Raw genomic sequence first — 27,412 nt, forward strand, 5'->3', positions numbered from 1 at the left:
CTTTTGTTTTTAGGAATACGAGGGGCTTTGAGCCTCTTTTTTCTGTTTGCCTCCAGTTCACCTTATATGAGAAAAATAAAACAAATAAGAATATGAGCATTGAAAATTGCACCTGGTCATGCTGTGTCTTTCTTCATGAAGTTGCATTCTGATTGGCCCAGGGAGAATTTTTTCCCTTGGGCAATCTCACTTCAGCTGGAGTCAGATGACCCTAGGAACAAGCACTCTGCTTGGCTCCCAGCAATATGAGAAAAATGTTGCTGGCAACTATTACATGACTCGGGACTTATTCCCCTGGCCTGATGTTTTTTTTAATAAAAAAGATATAAGGCCCAAACTTTTTTAAAAGTCAACAAATTTTGATGCAAAAAAAACAAAAAACAAAATGGTGGCAACCTTTTCATAATATATATGGGAGGGGGTGTCATCAGGGCCGCCTTTCCCACCCATTTAGACCCTGAGGCCCCAATACTCTGGGGCCAAGTATATTTGAGGGGAAGTTGATGATTTCCCAAACCATATTTAGCCCCAGCGATCCTCTCCCCCGTGCCCAATGAATTTATTAAGGGGAGACTGGCATGTGCCCCTCCCCAGATGGTTTCAGCCCAAGGTACCCCATCCTTCAGAGCCAATTAATGTATTATGGGCAGGGGGGCATGTGAGGCCCTCTTGACTCTTCCCATTTTGAGTCCCTGGGGCCCATCCCCTGATGTACAATGCATTTGTTAAAGGGGAGGGAGGCCTGCAGTCAGGCCTTGCGGCCCCCAGCAGGCAGCCAACCACATGCCCCAGACAGCTTGGTGTTGCAGCAAAAGTTTGTCCTTTGGGGTCCTTGAAACCCCATCCCCAGGGCCAAAACATATATTTTAAAGGGAGTTTGGCTACACTACCCCTTCCCTAGACTTAATAGGCCCCAGGGACCAAATTCTTTGGGTCCAAATTCAAAAATAAAGGGGATCAGACTCTGCAGCCCCCCTCCCCAGCCTTAATGGGCTCTGGGGAACCCATCCCCCAGGGTTGATCTCTTAGGGGAGAGGGCAAGTGTGCCAAGCCCTAAAATATAAATAAAATGTAAGGGGGGACCATGCAGCCCCCCTCCTCAAGCCTTTATAAGCACCATGGACCTCACCTCCTGGGGCTGTATCTTCTTTAATAGGGGAGGAAAATGTGAAGCCCTGCTTTCCCAGCCTTTTTTGGCCTTGGGGGCCCCATTTCTCAGGTCCCGCATCACTCATAGGTCAGAGCAGCTCCCTAGATGGTGCAGGAGCCAACATTGCTCCTGCCTGGACGGAGCAATATTGTGTTCTATTTACCTTTCTGAATCAGTGCAGGCAGGGAAAAAGAACAGCCAGCCAGTGGGATCTAAATCAGGCCCGTAGTGTTTGCTCCCTTTTGGCAGGAGATTTGAAAATGCTCCCACCAGATGGAAACAAAGCACATTTCCCTGCCAGTGCCGTCAGGGAAACTACTGTGCCCCAGATGAGGTGCCCAGGGCCTTCTTGTTCAGCTGTGGAGGATGAGGCCCCGTGGCCATTCTAAGCTCGGGGAGGGGGCTGCATAGCCCCCTCCCCTTTTTTTAAGCATTATGGCCCCAGGGGTTCTGGTTCCCTGGGCTTATAAGGCTAAGGATGGGGTGACGCAAACTTTCCCCTAAAAAAAAATAAACATATATATATTTCTCCACAGGTCCATTTACTTTTCAAAAATGTTTACTAGACAGTTTTACCTCTACTGTATCAGAAATCTTCTCACAGTGTAATTGAAAAGCTAATGTAATGGTTTGTGTCTTCTCACTTTGAAACTCATCAACAGAGATCATTCCTGCCATGCAGTGTCTCAGTGAGATGTATTGATTTGTACCCCTGACTTGAAATCAGTAAGAGCCATTCAATGTTTAACCATTTTTAATGGAAGCTGAAGAAGAAAACAACCTTACTCGTTTTTAGTGCTCACAATCTGCAACATGAGCAACTGAATAATGAAACAACATATTTGCTCAGATAGGTTAAGACACAATGTAAGAACAATACATGTCTCTTTCTGTAATCAAATCCTATATTAGTCTATTTCTATAATGCAAAGTCTAATGCACATCACAAACTGAATCATATTTGAAAATTACTCTCAGCAGTAAGATTTTGTTATATCAATGCCGTTCTAATACTATGGCTTATTTCAATAGTGAATAGGTTTATCGTGCCCTAGCAGTCTTTCTGTGCTAAACACCTAAACATAATCTGAGTAATTAGGATGGAGCTATTTTCCAAAAACTGTGGTCTTAAAAAATGCAGTTAAAGAATACCATTAAAACAGAAAGATGTAGAAGATGCTTCCTAAACATTTCTGAGAACTATGACCCAATTTTTTAAATGAGAAACAGTTGCGACCTACCTAGCATTAATCTAAATGAGGGGTGTATGTTTTTAACGTACTAAAGCATTGTTGGGTAACACACTGTCATTTACAGACAGCACATTTTCCATTGAATTAGCCACTAAGGTTGAACAAATACAGTTTTACTAAAACACCTGCATTGCACAAAAATGATTACAGACCTGATTACGAGTTTGGTGGATGGTTTTGCCTGGCCACTGAACTTCCAACAGTGAGATTGCCGCCATAGTGGCTACCTCCCTGGTGGGCCCAATATGAGTTTCCTGTTAGGTCGGAGTTTCCACCTGCTGGCCTAGTGGGAAACACCCTACAGCATTATCTCCGGCTTGTAATCGAGCCAATGGCAATGCTGTAGGATGCAGGGTGCATGAGCACCCTCGCAATGTCCACTGTCTGGTGGTGTTACTGCCATGAAATCGCTGGCGGAGAATGAGGTCATAATCCCCAGCGCTGCCCTGGCAAAATAGGACAGCCACAACCGCCAGACCACTGGGATAAGTAATCATGGCGGTGCTGGCAGTCGGACTGTGGCACGCCATGGTCATAATGTGGCGGTCAGACCGCTGCACTGGCGGTGGTGCAACTGCCACTGCGAGTCTGGCGGTCAAGTGTCAGCCAGACTCGTAATGACCACCCTTGTGTGGAAATTGGGTTTCTGTGAATATTTATTATTTGAGCATCACCAAGTAAAATGTGAATGTATTTGTTTCCATCACACTGCAGAATTACAAACAAATGTGCTTAATGTTTGCATTGCTAACTGCAGAACGTGCACAGTTCATTTACAGGTATTTACATTTTGTGGTGTGCTACAAAAATCAAACCCAACTCTCGAGTCTTTATTTATCACTTGGACTTTTACGACCCACCAAATGTTAGCCTGCAACCCACCAGTGACACATGACCCACTGTTTGGGAAACACTTATAGAGTATATGTGAAAGGGTCATGGATAATAAAATTGAATGTGTTAATCTGCCTGAATCGATTAGCCCTCTTCTCATCTCAGGTAGTATAAACTCTAAACCTCAAAGTATAGTCTTTAAACCACTCTTGTAGTGGTCCACGTCAATCCCTTCTCTTCAAAGTGCTTTGTTGTAACAATGCTAGTACTTCATGGATCCATATATGCACAGAGTTCAACCCCTCTGCCAGCTCAGTACACTTCTGGACCTGTGGATACTCTGCCAGGAAGCAGGGCTGTTGTGCTCCTACAAGGACTGCCACTCTGCTGGACTGCTTGTATGGAAGAATTGCTTTCTCGCTGTGCTGACCTGCTGCCTACTGCCCTCTTTGATTGGGTGATAAAGACTGATTGATTTGATTTATTGTTTCAGTTAATTAAATCCAAAACAATTGTGCGTCTTACAAATTAATTCAATACATTATGCTACAATTAACATTCCTTCACAATAATAAACATCTTAAGATTAAAAGATTTACTAAATATTAATGTTCCTTCTATGCAGAGTATGCACAGCAAATTCACCTTTTAACTGCCTGGAGACCTCCTAGGCTCTAGAGGCTAAAAGTGCAGGTGCTAGGCTATGATGACCCATTCATTAATTGCCTAAAGATTCAAACAGTCCAAAAACTGCTCTTAAAACTTCTAAAAGTTTAACCAGGCTAATATGCTTGATGTACTTATCACCCCGACATCTGTAGTACAACACATCTCATTTTTAGACTATTAAACATCAAGTCAAGCTAAAGTGCTTTTGGTGCACTATGTACCCAACAGCTGTAATGGTCCCCTAGTACCAATGCCCAAAGTGCGAGTGCTGTGTCATTGGTAAATACTAACAAAGATAGCGGCTGCACTGCACTGCTGCTCTGGAAGAACTGCTTTCTTGCTGTGATGACCTGCTGCCTTCCTTGCCTATGTGAGAAGGACTGGACGCACATCACTTAAAACCAAAACCACAGTGACTCTAAGGGCTTGCTGGCTTGCCTCCTGTTCCGTGAAGCACGCTCACAAATACTATCTTGGGTCCAGTCAAATACTTTTATTTAACCTTAGCTCAACCCTTCAAGCAGTAAGGCTTAGCAAAGGAACTACGTGTAAAATATTTAACAGCACCAAACAACAGAGTCAGAAGGTTGCAGAACATGAAAGAAACAAGAAATCAATTTATACAAATAGTGCAGATTTTTATAAATTTGTAGAGACCTTAATCATCAAAATCCACTGGAAATATACAGATATACAGATTTTTAAATTAATAAACAACTTTTATATCAACTGCAAACAAGCATTGGCCAAGAAAAAGTTTGGAGACTTTTGAAAAGTTTGTAACAGTGAGTTCAACAACTGTGGTCCAGCAGCACGGAGGTCTGGGGAGCATAAAGCATACTTTGGACAGTTATTTGGCCACAAGAGCCTTTTTAGAGCAAGATCCAAACTTTACAGTATGACTGCCATAGACTACAATGGATTAGTCTGGATGCTGTGGGATGCAGGCTACAACATGCTGAAGGATGCCCCTGATGCTGTGCAGTCGATGGGAGTCAAGTCTGGTCATATTCGTGGTCCACAAGTGAGTGGGGATGACTCTGTTTATGGATGTCGGGTTCCCATGAAGTCTTCTTTGCAGGGTTCCAAGGGCTCCGATTCTAAGTAGTGATGATGTTCCTATGATGTGTGGCATCTCGCTATTCCAGAATACCACATTCTTGCCCCCTTCAAGATGGCTTGACCCTTCCTTGGTCATCAGGAGCAAAGTAGCCCACCCTAAAGGTGTGGCTACCGGAGGGCAACATGCCCATGGTAAAACCAGTTTGGGGATGAGTTTTCCCTCTCTTGCCCTGCATCCATGCTTTCTGAAGGAACAAAAGGCATCCTGATAAGGGGTATAGGGCCAGGTGGCCCATCAAAGGTGGCCTCCCCTTTGAAGTGCGCTTTAGAGCTAACCCACGAGTGGACATCCTGGCAGAGGAGGTGACACCTCGCTGCTACAGCACTGCCTTTGTGCCCGAGCTTCAAAATCATTCTCATGTCTTCCCAAATGGTCAGAAAGCTGTCAGTGTGTATGTATTTGTGAGGCTACTGGACAAGCAGAGCACAGAGTGGCAACTTCCTAAAAGTTGTCTAGCTTTATCAGTGACATAAAAACATTCATTTAGATCTGAGCATCAGGTCGCATCTCATGCCATGACTAATTTGATACCTTACATGACCCAGTTTGAAAGGTTCAGTCCAACGTTAGCCAGGTTGGGAGGCCATCTGGTAACTCTGTATTAGCCAATGAGGCTACCGCTCTTACCCTCAGCTAAACAACAATTTGGAAGTGTTGCTGCCAAAATATATTGTAAAACATGTCTTAATCAGTCTTCCTACCATAGGACTCTAGATGCCTTCCTTATGGGAGACTTACATATAATGTTAAGGGATTGGGTCTCATTGCCATTTATAAACACTGTCCTTCCAGTCTGGAGTGGCAGGCTGGGAGCAATTCTGCACCTTGTTTCATGAAGGGTGGCACAAACAGTGCTGCAGCCCTGAGTGGATGCTCCGACTCACATGCCCTGGGTACCCTGAGTACCATATACTAAGGTCTTAAAAGTAAGCCAAGCCTTGCCTGTTGAGTGTACCCAAATTAACATGCAATGTGCATGGGGTTAAAACACAGGCCCTATGGTCTGGTTAGCAGGCCTCTGTGTACTGTCAGAGTAAAAAAACAGTGGCATCAGTCCTACAAATGTGGGGATGAACATGCAAAAAGAGGCATTTCTTTATACTCAGAGGCACAAGCGACTTCCAGCTCATCACCTGCAGCACCTGGACTCTGCCAACTGTGAGTCTTGCCCTGCCAAGTAGTGCCAATCCAGTCCTGGGCCCTTGGAAGTGAGGATAAAGTGCTGCTCCTGTCTAAAATCAACACATCAATGCTGTTGCACAGCTCAGAATCAGCCCAGCCCGATCAATGCTAATGCATCACTACTGCAGCAAGGATCAGGAACATTGCATCAGCAACTACATTGTCCATTTCCTCCATTTCCTACTTTGTGGGACTCAGAGGTGATGCATTGCCTCCATCTCAAGGATTGACAACAGCGCATCACCTCCTCTGCTCCTCAAATCCTCTTTGACGGCATTGCAAACAAGGCATTGTTTCAGAAGGCCAAGGCTGGTCCCAGTATCTGATCCATGCTCCATCGCAGTCGGTCTGACTTTTCAGATTTTTTTTGGTCCAGCGCGACTAGGCAGCCCTAGTTGACGCTTTCTGCTTTTAAACACTACATTTCAGTTTATTCTTTGAAAATTAATATCTCAGGCTCTACTTATTGGATTTTTGTTGTTTTGGTTTTATTTTGTTGATGAACTTAACTGCTTGGATGCCTTGGACGAGGTGATCTCGTCCACAAGATCACCTCGTCTTGCACTCGGGAACCGGGGGTAGCACTAGCGCTCTCCTCATGGGCCCCCCACACACACCCCCGGTCGTGGATGGAAGAGGAATCCCTTCCCACCCGTTGTGGCATCAGTGCGCAATCGCGCGCTGACAATCACAAGGCCTCCTCCCATCGAGCTTCCAGTGTGATCGGAAGAGAAATGCAAAGCATTTCTCTTCCGATCACGTGGAGGAGGCCAGAGAGGCTTCAAAGGGAAGGAGATTAATTTCCTTCCCTTAGAAGTCTCTCTGAGCGTTTTAGCAGCTGGATTGCAAGCCCCTTGGGTAAGGGTCGCTCCCCATGGGAGCACATTACTGTTGGCCATATCTGCCCCCCATTGGGGACAGATGGGCCTATTTTTGGAAGGCCCATCTGCCCCAAGGGGGGGCAGAAAGTCCACCAGAGGCCAGGGAAGTTTTATTTCCAAAAATACCCCCACCCCAAATAAATGGGGGCAGATGGGGCAATTACCCCTGATCCACACATGGGGGGCAGAAAGTCTACTAGATGCCAGGGAATTAAAAAATATATATATATTGGGGTGGTTGCTACCAACCAGTATGGGCCTGGTTACGCCCCAACCTCAACTGAAGGGGGTAACAGTCTTTCAGCTCTCCCCTGCACTCTAAAACATCTTATCCCACAGCAAGCAAGAAGACATTTGATTATTTTGGGTTTTAGTTTTACATTTGGGCCATGAGAACTTCGCTTACTCTCAAAATCATCCTACTTGGAATGGTGAGGGCTGCGCTTTATGGACTTTGGGACACTGCCATGTAGAAAAATCCACAAGACATAGACACATCTGAAAACTAAACATCTGGGTGATTCCAGGGTGGTGTGTTTCACATGCACCCCGCACCATTTTAGTACCCACAATCCCCTGCAAACCTCCAACTTTGCTGGAAATCACACATTTTTCCCACATTTTTGTGATGGAACCTTCCGGAATATGCAGGAATCCACAAATTTCTTACCATCCAGCATTGTCTCATCTATACCAATAAAAATTCAGCTGCACTTGTCAGCCTAAAAATGTTTTTTTGCAAACTGCCCTTTTGGACCCCCTTTGTTCCCCCTCAATATCAACATGTTTTTGGCTCTTCCCTTTCACAAGCACTTGGCCTACCTACACAAATGAGATATAATTTTTACCAGAAGTCTGAGGGGAACATTGGGTGGTATGAAATATGTCCCAGTGTAGTGATCCCACACAGAAATGTGGGAAAAATTAGATGTTTTAGCTAAATTTGAGGTTTGCTGAGGATTCTGGGTAAGAAAACATTGGGGGATCCAAGCAAGTCACACCTCACTGGCCTCCCTCGGGTGTCTAGTTTTCAGAAATGTCCGGGTTTGCTAGGCTTCCCTAGAAGGCCGCTGAGCCCAGGACCAAAAACGCAGGTGTCCCCCTGCAAAAACAGGTCGTTTTGTATTTGATAATTTTGATGTGTCCACGTTGTGTTTTGAGCCATTTTCTTTCGTGGGCGCTAGGCCTACCCACACAAGTGAGGTACAGTTTTTATCGGGAGACTTGGGGAAACGCTGGGTGGAAGGAAATTTGTAGCTCCTCTCAGATTCCAGAACTTTCTGTCACCGAAATGAGAGGAAAAAGTGTTTTTTTGGTCAAATTTTGAGGTTTGCAAAGGATTCTGGGTAACAGAACCTGGTCAGATCCCCACACAACACCCCATCTTGGATTTCCCCTAGGTGCCTAGTTTTCAAAAATGCGCTGGTTTGCTAGGTTTCCACAGGTGCCGGCTGAGCTAGAGGCCAAAATCCACAGGTAGGCACTTTGTAAAACAACACCTCAGTTTTCTGTGAAAAAATGTGATGTGTCCACGTTGTGATTTGGGCCATTTCCTTTCGTGGGCGCTAGGCCTACCCACACAAGTGAGGTACCATTTTAATCGGGAGACTTGGGGGAACGCTGGGTGGAAGGAAATTTGTGGCTCCTCTCAGATTCCAGAACTTTCTGTCACCGAAAGGAGAGGAAAAGTGTTTTTTTGGTCAAATTTTGAGGTTTGCAAAGGATTCTGGGTAAAAGAACCTGGTCAGATCCCCACAAGTCACCCCATCTTGGAATCCCCTAGGTGTCTAGTTCTCAAAAATGTGCTGGTTTGCTAGGTTTCCACAGGTGCCGGCTGAGCTAAAGGCCAAAATCCACAGGTAGGCACTTTGTAAAAAACACCTCTGTTTTCTGTGAAAAAATGTGATGTGTCCACGTTGTGTTTTGGGCCATTTCCTTTTGTGGGCGCTAGGCCTACCCACACAAGTGAGGTACCATTTTTATCGGGAGACTTGGAGGAACACTGGGTGGAAGGAAATTTGTGGCTCCTCTCAGATTCCAGAACTTTCTGTCACCGGAAATGAGAGGAAAAAGTGTTTTTTTGGTCAAATTTTGAGGTTTGCAAAGGATTCTGGGTAACAGAACCTGGTCAGATCCCCACACGTCACCCCATCCTGGATTCCCCTAGGTGTCTAGTTTTTAAAAATATGCTGGTTTGCTAGGTTTCCACAGGTGCCGGATGAGCTAGAGGCCAAAATCCACAGGTAGGCACTTTGTAAAAAACACCTCTGTTTTCTGTGAAAAAAATTGATGTGTCCACGTTGTGTTTTGGGCCATTTCCTTTCGTGGGCGCTAAGCCTACCCACACAAGTGAGGGACCATTTTTATCGGGAGACTTGGGGGAACGCTGGGTGGAAGGAAATTTGTGGCTCCTCTCAGATTCCAGAACTTTATGTCACCGAAATGAGAGGAAAAGGTGTTTTTTTGGTCAAATTTTGAGGTTTGCAAAGGATTCTGGGTAACAGAACCTGGTCAGAGGCCCACGAGTCACCCCATCTTGGCTTCCCCTAGGTGTCTAGTTGTAAAAAATGCGATGGTTTGCTAGGTTTCCCCAAGTGCCGGCTGAGCTAGAGGCCAAAATCCACAGGTAGGCACTTTGCAAAAAACATTTCTGTTTTCTGTGAAATAATCTGATGTGTCCACGTTGTGTTTTGAGCCATTTGCTTTCGTGGGCGCTAGGCCTAACCACACAAGTGAGGTACCATTTTTATCGGGAGACCTGGAGGAACACAGAATAGCAAAACAAGTGTTATTGCCCCTTGTCTTTCTCTACATTTTTTCCTTCCAAATGTAAGGCAGTGTGTAAAAAAGACATCTATTTGAGAAATGCCCTGTAATTCACATGCTAGTATGGGCACCCCGGAATTCAGAGATGTGCAAATACCCACTGCTTCTCAACACCTTATCTTGTGGCCATTTTGGAAATACAAAGGTTTTCTTGATACCTATTTTTCACTTTTTAAATTTCAGAAAATGAATTGCTGTATACCCGGTATAGAATAAAAACTCATTGCAAGGTGCAGCTCATTTATTGGCTCTGGGTACCTAGCCTTCTTGATGAACCTACAAGCCCTATATATCCCCGCAACCAGAAGAGTCCAGCTGACTTAACAGTATGTTGCTTTAAAAAAACTGACATCGCAGGAAAAAGTTACAGAGTAAAACGTGGAGAAAAATGGCTGGTTTTTTTCACCTCAATTTCAATATTTTTTTTATTTCAGCTGTTATTTTCTGTAGGAAACACTTGTAGGATCTACACAAATGACCCCTTGCTGAATTCAGAATTTTGTCTACTTTTCAGAAATGTTTAGCTTTCTGGGATCCAGCATAGGTTTCTCACCCATTTTGGTCACTAACTGGAAGGAGGCTGAAAGCACAAAAAATAGTAAAAATGGGGTATGTTCCAGTAAAATGTCAAAATTGTATGGAAAAATTGGGTTTTCCAGTTCAAGTCTGCCTGTTCCTGAAAGGGAAGATGGTGATCTTGCCACCGCAAACCCTTTGTTGATGCCATTTTTAGGGGGGAAAAACACAAGCTGCCTTCTGCAGCCTTTTTTTCAATTTTTTTTAAAAAAAACAAAGGGGGTCATTCCGACTCCCGCCGGCCGCGGTAACCGCAGGGCCGGCGGGAGCCGCCGAATGTCCGCACCGCAGTCAAATGACCGCGGTGTACATTCTGGCTTTAACGCTGGGCCAGGAGGCCGCCCGCCGGCCAAGCGGGAAAGCGCCTTCAACGATGAAGCCGGCTCCCAGGGGCCCCAGAACCAGGCTGGCGGGAAGGGGGTCGGAATCCCCAATGCGGCGCTGCCTGCAGCGCCGCCATGGAGGATTCTTCAGGTCAGGGGAAAACCGGCGGGAAACCGCCGGTTTCCCTTTTCTGACCGCGGCTTTACCACTGCGGTCAGAATTGGCCTGGATGCACCGCCAGCCTGTTGGCGGTTCATCCGCGGTCCCCGGCCCTGGCGGTCGGAATGACCCCCAAAATGTTCACTGTATTTTGGCTAATTTCTTGGTCTCCTTCAGGGGAACCCAAAAAGTCTGGGTACCTCTAGAATCCCTAGGATGTTGGAACAAAAGGACGCATATTTGGCATGGGTAGCTTATGTGAACAAAACGTTATGAGGGCCTAAGCGCGAACTGCTCCAAATAGCCAAAAAAAGGCTCGGCACAGGAGGGGGAAAAGGCCTGGCAGCGAAGGGGTTAAACTCTATCCTTCTAACTAGGTGTGGTAGTTTCACTGTTTGCTGTTTGAGGTGTTGTACAATTACTTAACACATTGGCTCTCATTATGACATTGGCGGTAAATGCTGCTTACCGCCACGCTGACGGCCGCCAATATAGTGCCGTGGTGGTGGATATCCGTTTGCTGTAATATGACACACACACACCAATCCAACAAAATACTGCCACATACACAAATCAACCAGCCCAAAAGTCAGTGCTAAAGTGGCGGTACCAACACCTATACCGTTACACTAACATAACAACGCCCACCACATTATGACCCACAAATCACCATGGCGGACATTCAAGGGCGATAAACCATTGGCAGTACATACCGCTGCGCTCAAAATGAACACCCACATACAAAACAACACTACATTGGCCAATACTAAAAATACACACCTGACATTCATACACACCCCACACCACTAAAAAAACACACACACACATTACCCACAACCCTTTGCTAACACCAACAGACTCAAAAGTTAGCCACCAACATCACAGAGACAATTAGACACACACCCTTTACACCTATACATCCCTCACGCACCCCCATCACACATCCCACCACATTACTCAACACACTCTCACCAACACACAACACCCATGGCACCACAAAGGCACCCCCGTTTCACTGAGGAGGACTTAAGCGTCATGGTGGAGGAAATTGTCAGGGTAGAGCCACAACTGTTTGGAGCACAGGTACAGCAGATTTCCATTGCCCGGAAGATGGAGCAATGGCGGAGAATCATGGACAGGGTGAAAGCCATGGGACAGTACCCAAGAACAAGGGACGACATCAGGCAGAGGTTGAACGACCTAAGGGGGAAGGTACGTTCTGTAGCAGCAAGTCACCAGCTCGCCATACAGAGGACTGATGGTAGACCCCCACCTTCTCCCCCACAGCTCACAGCATGGGAGGAGCAAGTACTGTCATCACTGCATCCTGAGCGACTCACTGGAGTAGCCGGAGGACTGGACACTGGTAAGTCAACATTTACTACCTCTGACCCCCCATACCTGCGTGCCATCTCACACCATCACCCTCACTCCCATCACTCCACTCCATCCCAACCAGTGCACCTACATATATGACTACCCCCAATGCCAACCCCTGCATGCTATACCAATGCAAGGACAGCTCTCCCAGCCCTTCATGGATACCCATCACCAAGGCATGTACAGCAGAGGGAAACTAATAATCCCAATATATCATCACATACAAGCAAAAAGGTTGCAGGGTAACAGCAACCATAGGGGGGAAGCCAGGGATGTACAATTTGTCATACAAATGAAGCATAATACATCACTTACATCCCCATAGGTACCCCAGTCAATATCAGTGGAGAGGAGGTGTCACGACTATCCAGTCCCCTAACAGAAGATGCCCCCAGTGATGACAGTAACTTTGGACATCTGGATCTGGATGACCTACCTGGCCCATCAGGGACCACTGGACAGCCGGTCACCCAAGCCCACTCACAGACCACCACAGAGCCTTCCCCATCAGGATCCAACACCACAGCAGCCACACATCTTACCCACACCTCTGTCCCAGGACAGGTCAATCAGCATTGTGACCACCTGTACAGGGACCCCAGGCCACACCTCATACCCAAGATAATCAGGGACCCGGGGCCAGTGGCAGTGGGCACACAGAGACATTGGGAGGACTGCTGTGCATCAGGGGGAGGACAGGACCAGGGAACCAACTCTCCAGGAGGCACTCTCCGAGATCCTAGGAGCCTTCCAACATTCCCAGGAAGCGATTGGCCAGATCCTTGACAACATGCAGGAGAACATGCGGCTGCACGAGGGACAGTATCAGGGGATCAGGGAGGAATTGCAGGCCTTCAAAACCACCCTGATCTCCATAGCAGGGGTGCTGGCAGACAAGGCCAACATCATGAGGGAGGCAACAGCACAGCAGTGGGTTCCTACCACTAGCCAGTCCATCGACCAGCCTTCCACTTCCACTGCAGCTAGTGGGCAGGAGGCCCCACCACAGGACCCACAGGTCACCAGTATCCCTCCCCCTGCAGAAGGTGAACCACCCCACAAACGTTCCCTGCGACCCAGACAGAAGCCAGAGACACTTGCCAAGACCACTTCCAGGAAATGAGACTCTCCTGATTGTCCCCCTTGTGTCCCACCCTGTCACCTTGTCCACTTTGAACTGCCATTGCTCTACTTCCGATGGCCCCTTGGGCACTGCACCTGTGCTACAAACAGACTGGAACAATACACTGGACCACCCTCCATCATCACCGCACTCCATTGCACTTTCTACTCAATTTCTTAACACTACAATAAACACCCTTGAACACAACTCGACTACTTGTATGTCATGTGTTGAAAATGTGTATTCATGGAAAGAGTTTCATCCATTGCAAATGTACTGTACATTGTGAGATCATAGAAATAATGACCTGCAATTGGCTGTAGTCAGCACATCAGTACACAGTTGTCATAGCATCAACATCTGTAAAATGACAAACCATAGGTGACAGTAAATAGAGGTAAAAGGTGAATGCCATCATGCCACAGCCACACAGAATACACCAATAGTCATAGAAATGTAAATCGGCACTGTCTCACATGTGGTCAATGGAAGTACTGACGGATAACTGATGGTCTGTTATCCTCATCCTCAGCCTCTTCACCCTCATTGTCAGTAGGGTCTATTGCTGCCACAGGGGTATCTCCAGTCTCCTCCTCCTGCAGAAAAGGTAGATGCTGTCTGAGGGCCAGGTTGTACAACATGCAGCATGCCAGTACTATCTGGCAGACCTTTTCGGTAAGTAGCACAGGGATCCACCTGTCAGATGGAGGCACCTGAACCTGGCCTTCAGGAGGCCAACGGTCCTCTCGATGATCCATCTGGTTTGCCCATGTGCCTCATTATAACGTTCTTCAGCCCTTGTCCTGGCATTCCTCCCAGGGGTCAGGAGCCACAATAGGTTTGGGTAGCCAGAGTCACCTGTAAGTATTGAGGGACAACATTGAGCCACGCACAATCCTATGGGGTTGACACCAGAGTCATACACTAACATACAGTGGGTGGGGACCAAGGTTCACCTATTAGCCACACCCTGTGCCTCTGTAGTTGGCCATCACATTTCGGATGCTGCTATTTCTCAGGACAAAGGCATCATGCACTGACCCAGGATACTTAGCATTCACGTGGAAAATGCACTGGTCCGCTAGGCACACCATCTACACATTCTTTGAGTGGAAGCTCTTATGATTCCTGAATACCTGTTCATTCTGGCGGGGGGGACAAATGCAATATGTGTCCCGTCAATCACACCAATTATATTGGGGATATGTCCCATTGCATAGAATCTGGCCTTCACAGTGGCCAAATCTTTTACCTGGGGGAAAGAAATGTAGCTGCACATGTGTTTTACCAAGGCAGAGAAAACTCTAGCCAACATTGGCTGTGGCATTCCTGCTGCCAAGCCCACTATCACTTGGAAAGAACCAGTTCCCAGGTGGTGGAGCACTGATAGAACTTGCACAAGAGGAGGGATCCCAGTGGGATGACGGATAGCTGATATCAGGTCAGGCTCCAACTGGGCACACAGCTCTGTGATTGCAGCCCTGTCCAGTCTATATGTGAGTATTATATGCCTGTCCTTCCAGTGTAGTCAAGCCCATCAGAGGTCTGTACACGGGGGTATGTCTCCACCTCCTATTTATCCACAGCAGTAGGTATCTAAGGGACTCAATAGTGAGTAGCCTGTCACAAATGGAACAACAAAACCACAACTGCAGTCCACATGGTGCCCTAATGTATTTGGACAGTGTAAATGGCAAATTATGTGCCAATCTAATTTGTGGTGCTGTAATTGTCGATAGGCCTGTCCCCTCTCCCCCCCCGAAATTGTGATCACCTGTCCTGTATGGAGGGACAGGTGGAAGTAAAGTAATTCTGCTGACGTTGGGCGTCGTGGCGGAAGGCGGTCTTGCACCGCTGTGCAATTCCTCATTGGGCTCTATGGAGTTGCAAGACCTGGCAGCCTTAAGGTGGTCACCCCTGACTTTTTGCCTGCCTGCCTCCATCCACTTATTGGACACCTTTTCTGCTGGTTTTAGGACTCTGCACACTTTACCACTGCTATCCAGTCCTAAAGTGCATATGCTCTTTCCCTTAAAACATGGTGACATTGGTTCACACCCAATTGGCTTATTCAATCTACTTGTAAGACCCAAGTAAAGTGCACTCCATGTGCCTGGGGCCGTAGATTAAATGCTACTAGTGGGCCTGCAGCACTGATTGTGCCACCCACATAAGTAACCTCTTAACCATGCCTCAGGCCTGCCATTGCAAGGTCTGTGTGTGCAGTTTCACTGCCACTTCAACTTGGCATTTAAAAGTACTTGCCAAGCCTTAAACTACCCTTTTTCTACATATACACCACCCCTTAGGTAGGCCCTAGGTAAGCCATAGGGCAGGGTGCTATGTAGATAAAAGGCAGGACATGTACCTGTGCAGCTTTTAGGTCATGGTAGTGTAAAACTCCTAAATTTGTTTTTACACTGCTGTGAGGCCTACTCCTTTCATAGGGTAACATTAGGACTACCCTCATATACTGTTTGAGCAGTAGATTCTGACCTGAAAGGAGTAACAAGGTCATATTTAGTATGGCCAGAATGGTAATACAAAATCCTGCTGACTGGTGAGGTTGGATTTATTATTACTATTTTAGAAATGCCACTTTTAGAAAGTGGGCATTTCTCTGCACTTAAATCTTTCTGTGAATTACAATACACGTCTGGCTGGATTAGTTGACAGCATTCCACTCAGACGAACCCCAAACACAGGATGCTCAGTCACACTTGCACACATCTGCATATTGAATGGGTCTTCCTGGGCTGGGTGGGTGGAGGGCCTGACACTTACATGTCAAAAGACAGTAGCCTGCTCTCACACAAAGGACTGCCACACCCCGTACTGGGACCCTGGCAGACAGGATGGAACTGAAAGGGGACCTTGTGTACTTCTAAGCCACTCTTTCAAGTCTACCCCACTTCAAAGGCACATTTGGGTATTTAAGCAGGGTCTCTGACACTACCAACTCAGACACTTTTGAACAAGATACCACTGGTGAAGAATCCCTGAACCAGAACCTGAAACCAGCCAAGAAGACCTGCCTGGCTGCCCAAATTACTCACCTGACTGATTTTCTGCAAAGGACTTCTGCCCTGCTGTTGCCCTGCTGCCTTGCTGCCCTCTGGCTGTGCTGAGAAGTGCTCTCCAAGGGTTGGATAGAGCTTGGCTCCTGTTCACTGAAGTCTCAGGACAAAAAATGCTTCATTCCTACAAAAGAACTTCTTGTGTGGCGAAAATCGACGCACAGCCTACAAGAAACTATGCACAACCTGCATCAGGGTAAGAGAATCACTGCATGCCAAACCAGATTGACACAGCCTGACTTCCCGAAGAAGAGAATGACGCAGCACCAGCGTTGCAACCAGAATTTGCTGCATGGCCCACTGGATCAACGCAAAGCCAAGCTGGAACGACGCAGCCTGACTTCCTGAGATGAATCAAGGCAGCACCTGCTGTGTGGCAGAAATTTAACAAAACGCCCACTGTATCGACGCAGCCCCTGTGACTTTGTCCTGCACACCTAGGATTTCAATGCATTGTCCCCGGGGAATTAGAAAACCCCGCAACCCGAAGAGTATCCCAGTCCCAGTCTACGTGCCGGAAATCGATGCAAAGCCTGCCCTGGTAAAAACTCAACGATGCATTGTCTCTGTGCGCCAGAAAAATTGAAGCACACCTCCGCATTTTACACACAACTCCTCCTCTGTGGTAACTTGCAGAGAATTTGAACACAAACCAGGTACTTTGCGCTTGCAAGAGACATTTGTTGCTTTTACAGAACTAAAGGCTAAATATATCATTTTCAAAGTGATATTTCAACGTGTACTTATTGAATCTTAATCGTTTTGACCTGCATTTAACCAGATAAATATTATATATTTTTCTAAACCCTGTCTGGTGTATTTTTGTGGTGTTATGCTGCGTTATTGAATGATTTATTGCACAAAAAAATTGCCTTCTAAGCTAAGCCTGACTGCTCTGTGCCAAGCTACCAGAAGGTGAGCACAAGATAATTTGGGATTGTGTGTGACTTACCCTGACTAGAGTGAGGGTCGTTGCTTGGACAGGGGGAAACCTGACTGTCAACCAAAGACCCCATTTCTAACAGGAGTACAGTGGCCAATGGGGATCTGTGCAGGCGGTGACGGTGTACACCGTCGCAGACGTGACGGCCATTTTCTATCTGATTCCTCACTTGTTTACGGACCTTCAACAGGAGAACACCTACACCTCGTGTGCTGCTGTGACCTGTGTCTGGAACCTACCATGGCCTGTGTGACCCGGGAAAGGGCCCCAGCCCTTACTTCAGAGGAGTTGGAGCAACTAGTGGATGGGGTCCTACCCTAGTACGGACAGCTGTATGGGCCTCCAGGCCAACCGGTGAGTACATTTTGGTCACAATGCATGTGGGAAGAAATCATGGAGGTGTGTGTGTGCAAGCATCGTGTAAGGGGGGTGGGGAAGTGGGAGTGTGTGGGGAATGTCTAGTGGTGGTATACATGTTGTGCTCTGGGCTATGTGTGTGCCAATGGTGATGGAAACGGGTATGGTGGGCCATTTGTGTGACAGGCTGGACAGTTTGTCTAATGGTGTTCTCCTGTCTGTAGTGCCTCTGCAGGTCAGCTCCCATCAAAAGAAGGGAATTTTGCGTGCCATCGCCAAGGACGTACGGAGGCGGAGCACTCACTGTCGGAAAAGGTGGGAAGACCTGAGATGCTGGGCGTGGAAGACTGCGGAGGCTCCCCCGGGGATGGCCTCCCAACGAGGAAGGTGTGCCTGACCCCCCTGTTGGCCTGCATACTGGCGGTGGCCTACCCCGAGGTAGATGGGTGCTTGAGGGCATCACAGCAGCTACAAGGGGGTGAGTACAGTGGGTATCAATACATATTTGGGTAGGTGGGTTGGTATCCGGGTAGTGGATGTGTGTTAGTAGGTGCCCCTAAGGCCAGGCCAGACATTGCAGCGTGGGTCAACTGAAGGGTAATGGGTGTATGGCAACTACTCATTTCAGCCAGGGTATTGTGGTCCCCAGGAGTGCTGCAGTTGGCGGTGTGTGATCCTCATCTTGCCTTTGTGACTTGCTATATCACTGGTAGTGCAATGCATAGTGCTTAAACATGTTCCCTGTGTGTTACGGTGATCTGCATGCCAATAGTGGTGTTGGTGAAGTCATTGACCCAGTGTATCCTTTGTCTCCCCCCTTTCTTGTTTTGTCATCCTGTCCTTGTGTGCATTAGCATCATCTGGTGGAGTAGCAGGGGCACTGGTGACAGAGGGAGCCGTATCCCCAGGACCCAGGAGGCAGAGTCGACCGACGCTGACTGAACCAGTGGGACGAGGGCAAGGAGAGCACCACTGCGAAGACTGGAGGAGACAACACAGACTCAGATTCCTCCTCTGATGGAAGCTCCTGGGTGGTGGCAGACACTGCTGTGACCACCCTAGCTGCAGGTACAGCCGCCACCCCATACCAGCAACGCCCTACCAGTAGCCTCTCAGTGAGTTGCCTGTGCCTACTCACCCAGGAGGGTGGGCATCTCCTTCGTACCAGGCACCTCAGGCCCTGCCCCAGTGAGCCCAGGTGCGCTAAGTGAGGAGGCTGTTGACCTCCTGAGATCCATCTCTGTAGGGCAATCAACCATTGTGAATGCCATCCAGGGACTGGCATCCCAGATGCAGCAATGCAATGCATTCCTGGAGGGCATTCAGGGTGGATTGGCGGCCCAACAGAAATTGATACAGGCTCTGGCCTCCTCTCTGATGGCAGCCATTGTCCCTGTTCCTACCATCCCCCCTCCAACTACCACTTCCCAGTCCCATTCTCCTCAACCCAACCCATCCCAGGCACACATACTGATGAGCATGCACACAAGACAACACTCAAGAGTGGCACAGGCAAACACACTTCATCCCACATGCACTCATGCAAATGCCATTCCATTGCAGACATGACAACATCCACTGCCTCCACTGTCTCCCCCCCTCCTCCTCCACCTCCCTCCTAGTCATGTCCACACTCACACCTGCATGCACTACATCAACATCCACCACCAGCATCACCACACCAAGCAGCACACACACCTCACTAGCAAGCACCTCCACAACATCCATCCACTTATCCCCTGTGTCCTTTTACACCATGGGGGTCATTACAACATTGGCGGTAAATGCCGCTTACCGCCGTGCAGAAGACTGCCAACACACCGCCGTGGCCACGGAATTCCGCCACAGCTATTATGACCCACAGCTCGGAATCCGCCAAAATTTAGACACCCACACAAGTCCGCCACACCAAAGGTCAGTAATAAACTGGTGATAACAAAACCTCCACGGTTACGCCAACAGGAATACGCCCACACTATCACGACCCACGAATCCACACGGCGGCCTTTTAAACGCGGCATTCCATTGGCGGTACACACCGCTGTGCTCAAAATACACACACATTTACAAAACACAACCACATTGGACAATTCAAAATACACACACCTGATACACATACACACACCACTCCCACACATCCAATACAATATAAAGCACACACCCACATCACCCAAAAAACCCTTACTACCAGAATTGCGAATGAAGGCCAGAGAGAGACACCTCCATCTACAAACTAGCATCCACAGGCACTCAACACCATCAGGTCTGGCGGCGGACCCCCACCTCCTCCCCCACAACTAACAACATGGGAGGAGCAGGTCTTGGCTAAACTGCATCCTGAGGGCCTCGCAGGAGTAGCTGGAGGAATGGACTCTGGTAAGTCAAATCTTAACTATTACATCCCCCACCCTTCCTGTATGGTATCACATACCCCCACCCTCACCCCCATCACTCCAACTCCTCACAGATGTCCCACTATCACATACCACCCATCCCAACACCAAGCCCTACATGCAACACCAAAGCATGGACACCCATCACCAATGCATGGCCACTGCACATACCCACACACACCCCTAAACAATTATCACACAAGGTCCCACACAAGAATGCAAGCACTGGGGTACAGGGTCAGCCACCCATTGCACACCATGGCACACACTGATGCAATAATCATGCCTTTACACCCCTGCAGGACCCATACCCAACATCACCGGACAGGAGGGTCCAGACATGTCCACTCCACCCACAGAAGAGGCCCACAGTGATGACAGCAGCTCTGTCCAACTGGATCTAGATGACCAGCCCGGCCCATTTGGGACCTTGGGACAATCGGTTCCCCTCACACTGGCACAAGCCACAACAGAGCCTCCCCCCTCTGGAAACACCAGCACAGCACCCACCCAGCGGGCCCATACCTCAGGAGGAACAGTATTTGGGGTTCAGGGAGGAACTCAAATCCATCAACACCACCCTGGGCACCATTGTAAGGGTGCTGAAGGAACTCGTCAACACCAGGAGGGACACTGTGGCACAACAAGGAGCCCCTGACACTAGCCTCGATGATGAACTGCCCACCACCTCCACCGGCGCTAGTGCACAGGAGGCACCACCACAGGACCAAAACACCAGCACCCCACCCCCTGCAGATGGAGAACCACCCCGCAAGCGATCCCTGAGATCTAGGACAAAGGAAGAGAACAATGCCAAGACCACCCCAAGAAATGAGACCACCCTGATTGTCATCCTTCTGTCCGACTTTGTCACCCTGTCCATCCATCAACTGCCCCAGCTCCACTTCCCATGCCCCTTTGGACAATGCACCTGTGAGACTAATAGACTGGACTCTGCCATGGACATTCCTCCACCATCACCCCTGACCATTTTACAACACCCTCCAATATTTAGCACTTAAATAAACACCCTTAAATCACAAAACAATCTGGAGTCAGTCTGTGCTTTCTAAAATGTGCATTTCCAATAACTGTGTGAAAATGATACATCCATTGTATTGTCAACATACCTATGTCACACAGATCTAGTCCATGCGGAAACAAAGCAGATGTCACACAGTGGGACCCACATCTGTGAACTTGAAAGGGAAAGTGACAACTCAGGGTCCGTACACTGGGTGAAAGTGACAGACAGATGAAAGGTCGAACAATTACATCAGATGTAGCAGGCAGTGATGTTTTCTTACCTGTGTCTCACTGGAAGTGTTGTTGGATCACCGTGTTTCTGTTGTCAATGTCCTCTTCTTCTGCTTCCTCTTCTTCACTGTCCACAGGCTCCACAGCTGCCACAACACCTCCATCTGGACCATCCTCCTGCAGAAAAGGCACCTGTCGTCGCAAAGCCAAGTTGTGAAGCATACAGCAGGCCACGATGATCTGACACACCTTCTTTGGTGAGTAGAATAGGGAACCACCTGTCAGATGGAGGCATCTGTACCTGGCCTTCAGGAGGCCGACGATCCTCTCTATAACCCTCCTAGTTCGCCCATGGGCCTCATTGTAGCGTTCCTCTGCCCTTGTCCTGGGATTCCTCACTGGGGTCAGTAGCCATGACAGGTTGAGGTAGCCAGAGTCACCTGCAAATGTTGAGGGAAATCTGTTAGACACACACTAACTCTTAGGGACATCCCCAGACACCTAGTCACATTGTATAGGGTCCATGTCCTCACCTAACAGCCTCACCCAGTGCCTCTGGAGTTGCCCTATCACATAAGGTATGCTGCTATTCCTCAAAATGTAAGCGTCATGCACTGAGCCAGGAAATTTGATGTACACATGGGAGATGTACTGGTCGGCCAAACACACCATCTGCACATTCATTGAATGGTAACTCTTCCGGTTTCAGTACACCTGTTCGCTCCTGCGGGGGGGACACAGGCACATGTGTCCCATCAATTGCACCTATGATGTTGGGGATATGTCCCAGGGCATAGAAGTCACCTTTCACTGTTGGCAAATCCTCCACCTGAAGGAAAACGATGTAGCTGCGCATGTGTTTCAGCAGGGCAGACAACAATCTGGACAACACGTTGGAAAACATAGGCTGGGACATCCCTGATGCTATGGCCACTGTCGTCTGAAAAGACCCACTTGCCAGGAAATGGAGTACTGACAGCACCTGCACTAGAGGGAGGATACCTGTGGGATGGCAGATAGCTGACATCAGGTCTGGCTCCAACTGGGCTCACAGTTCCAGGATTGTGGCACGATCAAGTCTGTAGGTGACAATTACATGTTGCTCCAACATTGTCGACAGGTCCACCAGCGGTCTGTACACCAGAGGATGTCCCCACCACCTCATCTGCCCCAGCGAACGTGCTCTATGGAGGAGAACAGTGAGCAGAGAGTCAAACAACACTGAGGTACGTAAACACAACTTTATTCCTCAATTGTTTTTAAACGCTATGTGTCTGTATTGGTGTGTATGCAAGGCCTAGCTATGTGTGACACATTTAAAATTAATCCCCTGAAATGGCGGCTGCCTGACCCTTAATGTGGTGCAAGGGGATATGAGGTAACTGCGCTGGCGTTGTACACCGTTGCGGTAGGCGGTCGAACACCACGGCACAATCCTGCATTGGTTAACATTGGACCCTATGGGTCCCTGGAGCCAATGACAATGTACGCCGGCGGTGACGGTACGCACCGCCACGGATGTGACAGCCATTTTCTCTCTGTTCAATCACTTGATACCTGATCTTCGACAGGAGAGGACCTACACTGCAAGTGCTGCTGTGACCTCAGTCTGGAAGAGACAATGGCTCATGTGTCTGGGGAAAGGGCCCCTGCCTTCACATCGGAGGAGTTGGAGAAACAAGTGGATGGGGTCCTCCCCCAGTACACGCTACTCTACGGTCCTCCAGACAAACAGGTAAGTACACTGTGAGCGTGCCAAATGGGCAATGCCTGTGTGGAGTGGTGTGGATGGAAGATTGGGGGGGGAGAATGAGGCGTGCATGAAACAACGGTGAGTGCATATGCGTCATGGCAAGGGTAGGGATGCGGGCCAATGACTGTGACGGTGAGGACGGTTATATCTTCCCCTTTTCCCCTGTACTATTCCTGTAGGTCAGCACGCACCAGAAGAAGGATATTTGACATGCCATTGCCAAGGAAGTCCAGGCCCTGGGGGTCCACCACAGACGGAGCACCCTTTGCCATAAAAGATGGAAGGACATTCTCCGCTGGAGCAAGAAGACGGCGGAGGCCCAGCTGGGGATGGCCTCCCAACGTGGGAGGGGTGCCCGTCGCACCATGACCCCCCTGATGTTCCGGATCCTGGCGGTAGCATATCCGGAGTTGGATGGGCGCTTGAGGGCATCACAGCAGCCACAAGGGAGTGAGTACACTCTCATTCAGCTGATTCTGTGCGCATTGTAGGTATCTGGGTGGGGGAGGTGGGTTGTGAGTTCCCCTAGGCCAGGGCGAGTTTAGTAGCCCAGGTCCCGTCGTAAGGCAGGCCATGTGGCACCCCACCCCACTTGTGTTCAGAGCCAACTATACCTAGTCAGGCTCCTGTGACTTCCATGTGTGCAGCAATCGGGCATAGGCCTTGTACCCTATGTCCCTGTGAATAATTAGGGAACTCAAAGTACACAGCGTAGTGCAGGGGGCTTCTGTGTCTGTTGTGTCCGCCAACTGTAGCGGTATTGCATGCACTCAACATGTCTTTCTTCTGTCTTCCCCCCCTTTTTGTGGTCTCCCTGTTCTTGTGTGCATTAGCATCATCAGGCGGAGGAGCAGGAGGGAGCTGCATCCCACATGGCCCTGGAGGGCAGTACAACGGTGTCTGAAGCCACCAGTGGGACGGAGGGCGAGGGGAGCTCCACGGCGGTGACAGGAGCTGAGACCAGCGACACAGACTCCTCCGCTGATGGGAGCTCCCTTGCGGTGGCGAGCCCCTCTGTGCCCACTGCATCTACAGGTACAGCCGCCACCCCCCCTACCAGAACCGCCCTCCCCACAGCCCTTCAGCATGTGCTTCTGGCCGCTCACCCAGGAGGGTGGGGATCTCCTTCGCCCCAGGCACTTCAGCCCCTGCCCCTGTCAGCCCTGCTGCCCTCAGTGAGGAGGCCATTGACCTACTCACGTCCCTCACTGTCGGGCAGTCTACCATTTTGAATGCCATCCAGGGTGTAGAGAGGCAGTTACAACAGACCAATGCATACCTGGAGGGCATTCATTATGGTCAGGCAGCCCAACAGCGAGCTTTTCAGACTCTGACCTCAGCACTGATGGCAGCCATTGTCCCTGTGCCCAGCCTCTCCCCTCCAACTTCCTCTACCCAGAACCAAACCCCTCTACCTCAGCCTATCCCAAGCACACCATCAGACCAGCATGCACACACCTCAACACACAAGGGAAGCTCCGGCAAACATAAGCACCACATATCCCACAGGCATTCACACAAGCATCATACCCATGCACACATGCCAACATCCACTGCCTCCACTGTGTCCCCCTCCTCCACGTCTCCCTCCTCCCTCCCTGTCTCATCTCCACTCACACCTGCATGCACTACATCTTCATCCACGACGTCCATCACCAGCCCAACCATCACCACACCCCGCTCACTTGCACTCACCACCCCCACCACCATTCACACATCCCCTGTGTCCTCTCCCAGAGTGTCTGTGAGCCCACCTCCCAAGGTACACAAACGCTGCCACACACCCACCCAACAGCCATCCACCTCACGACAGCCTCCATCCCATGCACCTTCACCCAAAGTCAGCAAACATACACCTCCTACAACCACTACCTCTTCCTCCACTCCCAAACACCCTCCATCTACCCGTCCCAGTGTGTCCAAAAAACTTTTCCTGTTCAACCTTGACCTCTTCCCCTCACCTCCCCTACCCCTTCAGTCCCCTAGGGCCCGCCTTTCCAGGTCCCAACCCAGCACCTCAGCCACATCCTCAGCGGGAACAGTGGTCCCAGCAGTAACCGGCTTCTGGAGTGTGCCAAGCAGCAGGGCAGTCAGTGTGCCAAGGAGCCAGACCACGGACAGTCCCCCATCTCAAAAGCATAAAAAGTTGGCCAGTGCCCGGCGGGAGAAAGGCAAAACATCTACCACCAAAGCCTCTCCCAGGAGTACATTTGGGAGTGGGAAGGCAGCTGCGCCACCATCCAAGGTGGGGAAGGGGCACAGAAAAACAGGCAAGTCGCCGAAAACCTGCACGGCGGACAAGACTGCCACCAGCACCGCTGCCAAGGACACCGCCGCCACAAGCACCGCTGCCAAGGACACCGCTGCCACCAGCACCGCTGGCAAGGACACCGCCGCTACGAGCACCGAAGGCCAATGAGTGCCAAAAGCTCCGACGCTACTGGGGCCGCCATGAGCAGGATGAAGCACTCTGGGCACCAACCCCCATCCAGAACCAGTGGAATATCCCATCCACTGCCTCAGTCCTTGGCAGAATGAAGCACTCTGGGCACCAAGCCCCCTTCAGAACCAGTGGAGACTGTTATCCACTTCTGAGACTGTGGCTTTGCAATCCCCAGGATAAAGCAGTGGGCAACCCACCCACTTGAGAGACTTGCGAGACTGTGGCTTTGCACTCCCCAGGATGCAGCAGTGGGCAAACCACCCACTTGAGAGACTTGTGAGACTGTGGCTTTGCACTCCCCAGGATAAAGCAGTGGGCAACCCACCCACTTGAGAGACTGTGATTTTGCACTCCCCAGGATAAAGCAGTGGGCAAACCACTCACTTGAGAGACTTGTGAGACTGTGGCTTTGAACTCCCCAGGATACATCAATGAGCATGGAGCCCCCTCGTGGATCTGGCGTTGTGCACTCATCCGTCTGAGGTGCCCCCCCTTCCCTTCCCCCTGAGGTGCCTGTTGTATTTCTAACTGATACCCCAGCTGTGTTCTCTCCGTTTTGATTGGGTATCTTGTGTGGGCCTCGCCCAAGCATTTTGGGCCCAGTGGTCCACGGACTTTATTGATGGAATACCTTGGACTTGTATTCTTGGTGTATAAATTTGTTTATAGTGTATATATATATTTTTGAGTACTTGCTTTTAATAGATTACAAATGTTCAAATAATTTCCTTTTGTCTTTGCATTCTTCCGGGGGGTTTGGGGGGTGTAACTGTAATGTATCATGATGCATTAGTGTGTGTGTTGTTGTGGGTTAGGGTGGGGGTGTTGCGTGTTGCGTGTGTGTCACTCTTTTTTCCCTCCCCTGTGTCGTAGGTGCGGTACTCACCGTGGACTTCGCAGCCGGTGTTCGTGCTCCTGGTAGAGGAGCAGGAAGACAAAGGCAAGGAGTATGTGGAGTTCCGGTTCCATGGCGTCCTGGATCCTCGTGGGGTGTGTAGAGGAGAACGTTTTCCCTTCCAAGACCTGTTTCCGTCGTGTTTATGTTCGTGGTAAATCTGCCCCAGAAAAGGTGGCGGATTGGACTGTTGTAATAGTGTGGGTGGTACATTGTCTTCTGCCTGTCTGTTTGCGGTTACTGCCGAGATGTTTGTTTGTACCGCTGTGGCGGTCAGAGTGTTAAAGTGACTATCTATGTTGGCGGTTTCCGCCACGGTAGTGATTAATTTTTTTTTACCGCCGGTCTGTTGGTGGTTTTACCGCCACTTTAACACTGACCGCCAGGGTTGTAATGACCACCCATGTCTGTCCCCCCTCCTAAAGGGCACAAACGCAAGAACTCAAACACCCAACAACCATCCACCTCACACACGCACACTGCCCATGAACCTACCCCAAATCCAGCAGACGTACACCTCCGACAACCACTCCCTCAACCTCCACTCTCATCCCTTCTCCCTCCCCCCACCGTTCCTAAGAAGCTTTTCCTTGCCCAACTTGACCTCTTTCCTCCACCTCCGCTCCATCCTGCTCAAAGAACCAGGGTGCCAACCAGCAAGCCCAGCACCTCAGCCAAATAGTCCACGGGGACAGTGGAGACACCTCCTACTTGTGGAGGCAGGACTGTGAGGGTTTCCACTCCAACAGCCAGAAAGGGAAAGGAGCCAACAAAACCCACAGCCAGGATGGGGAAAGAGCCCACAATATCTACA

The sequence above is a fragment of the Pleurodeles waltl genome, chromosome 3_1 (assembly GCF_031143425.1).
Source record: "Pleurodeles waltl isolate 20211129_DDA chromosome 3_1, aPleWal1.hap1.20221129, whole genome shotgun sequence".
NCBI lineage: Eukaryota > Metazoa > Chordata > Amphibia > Caudata > Salamandridae > Pleurodeles > Pleurodeles waltl.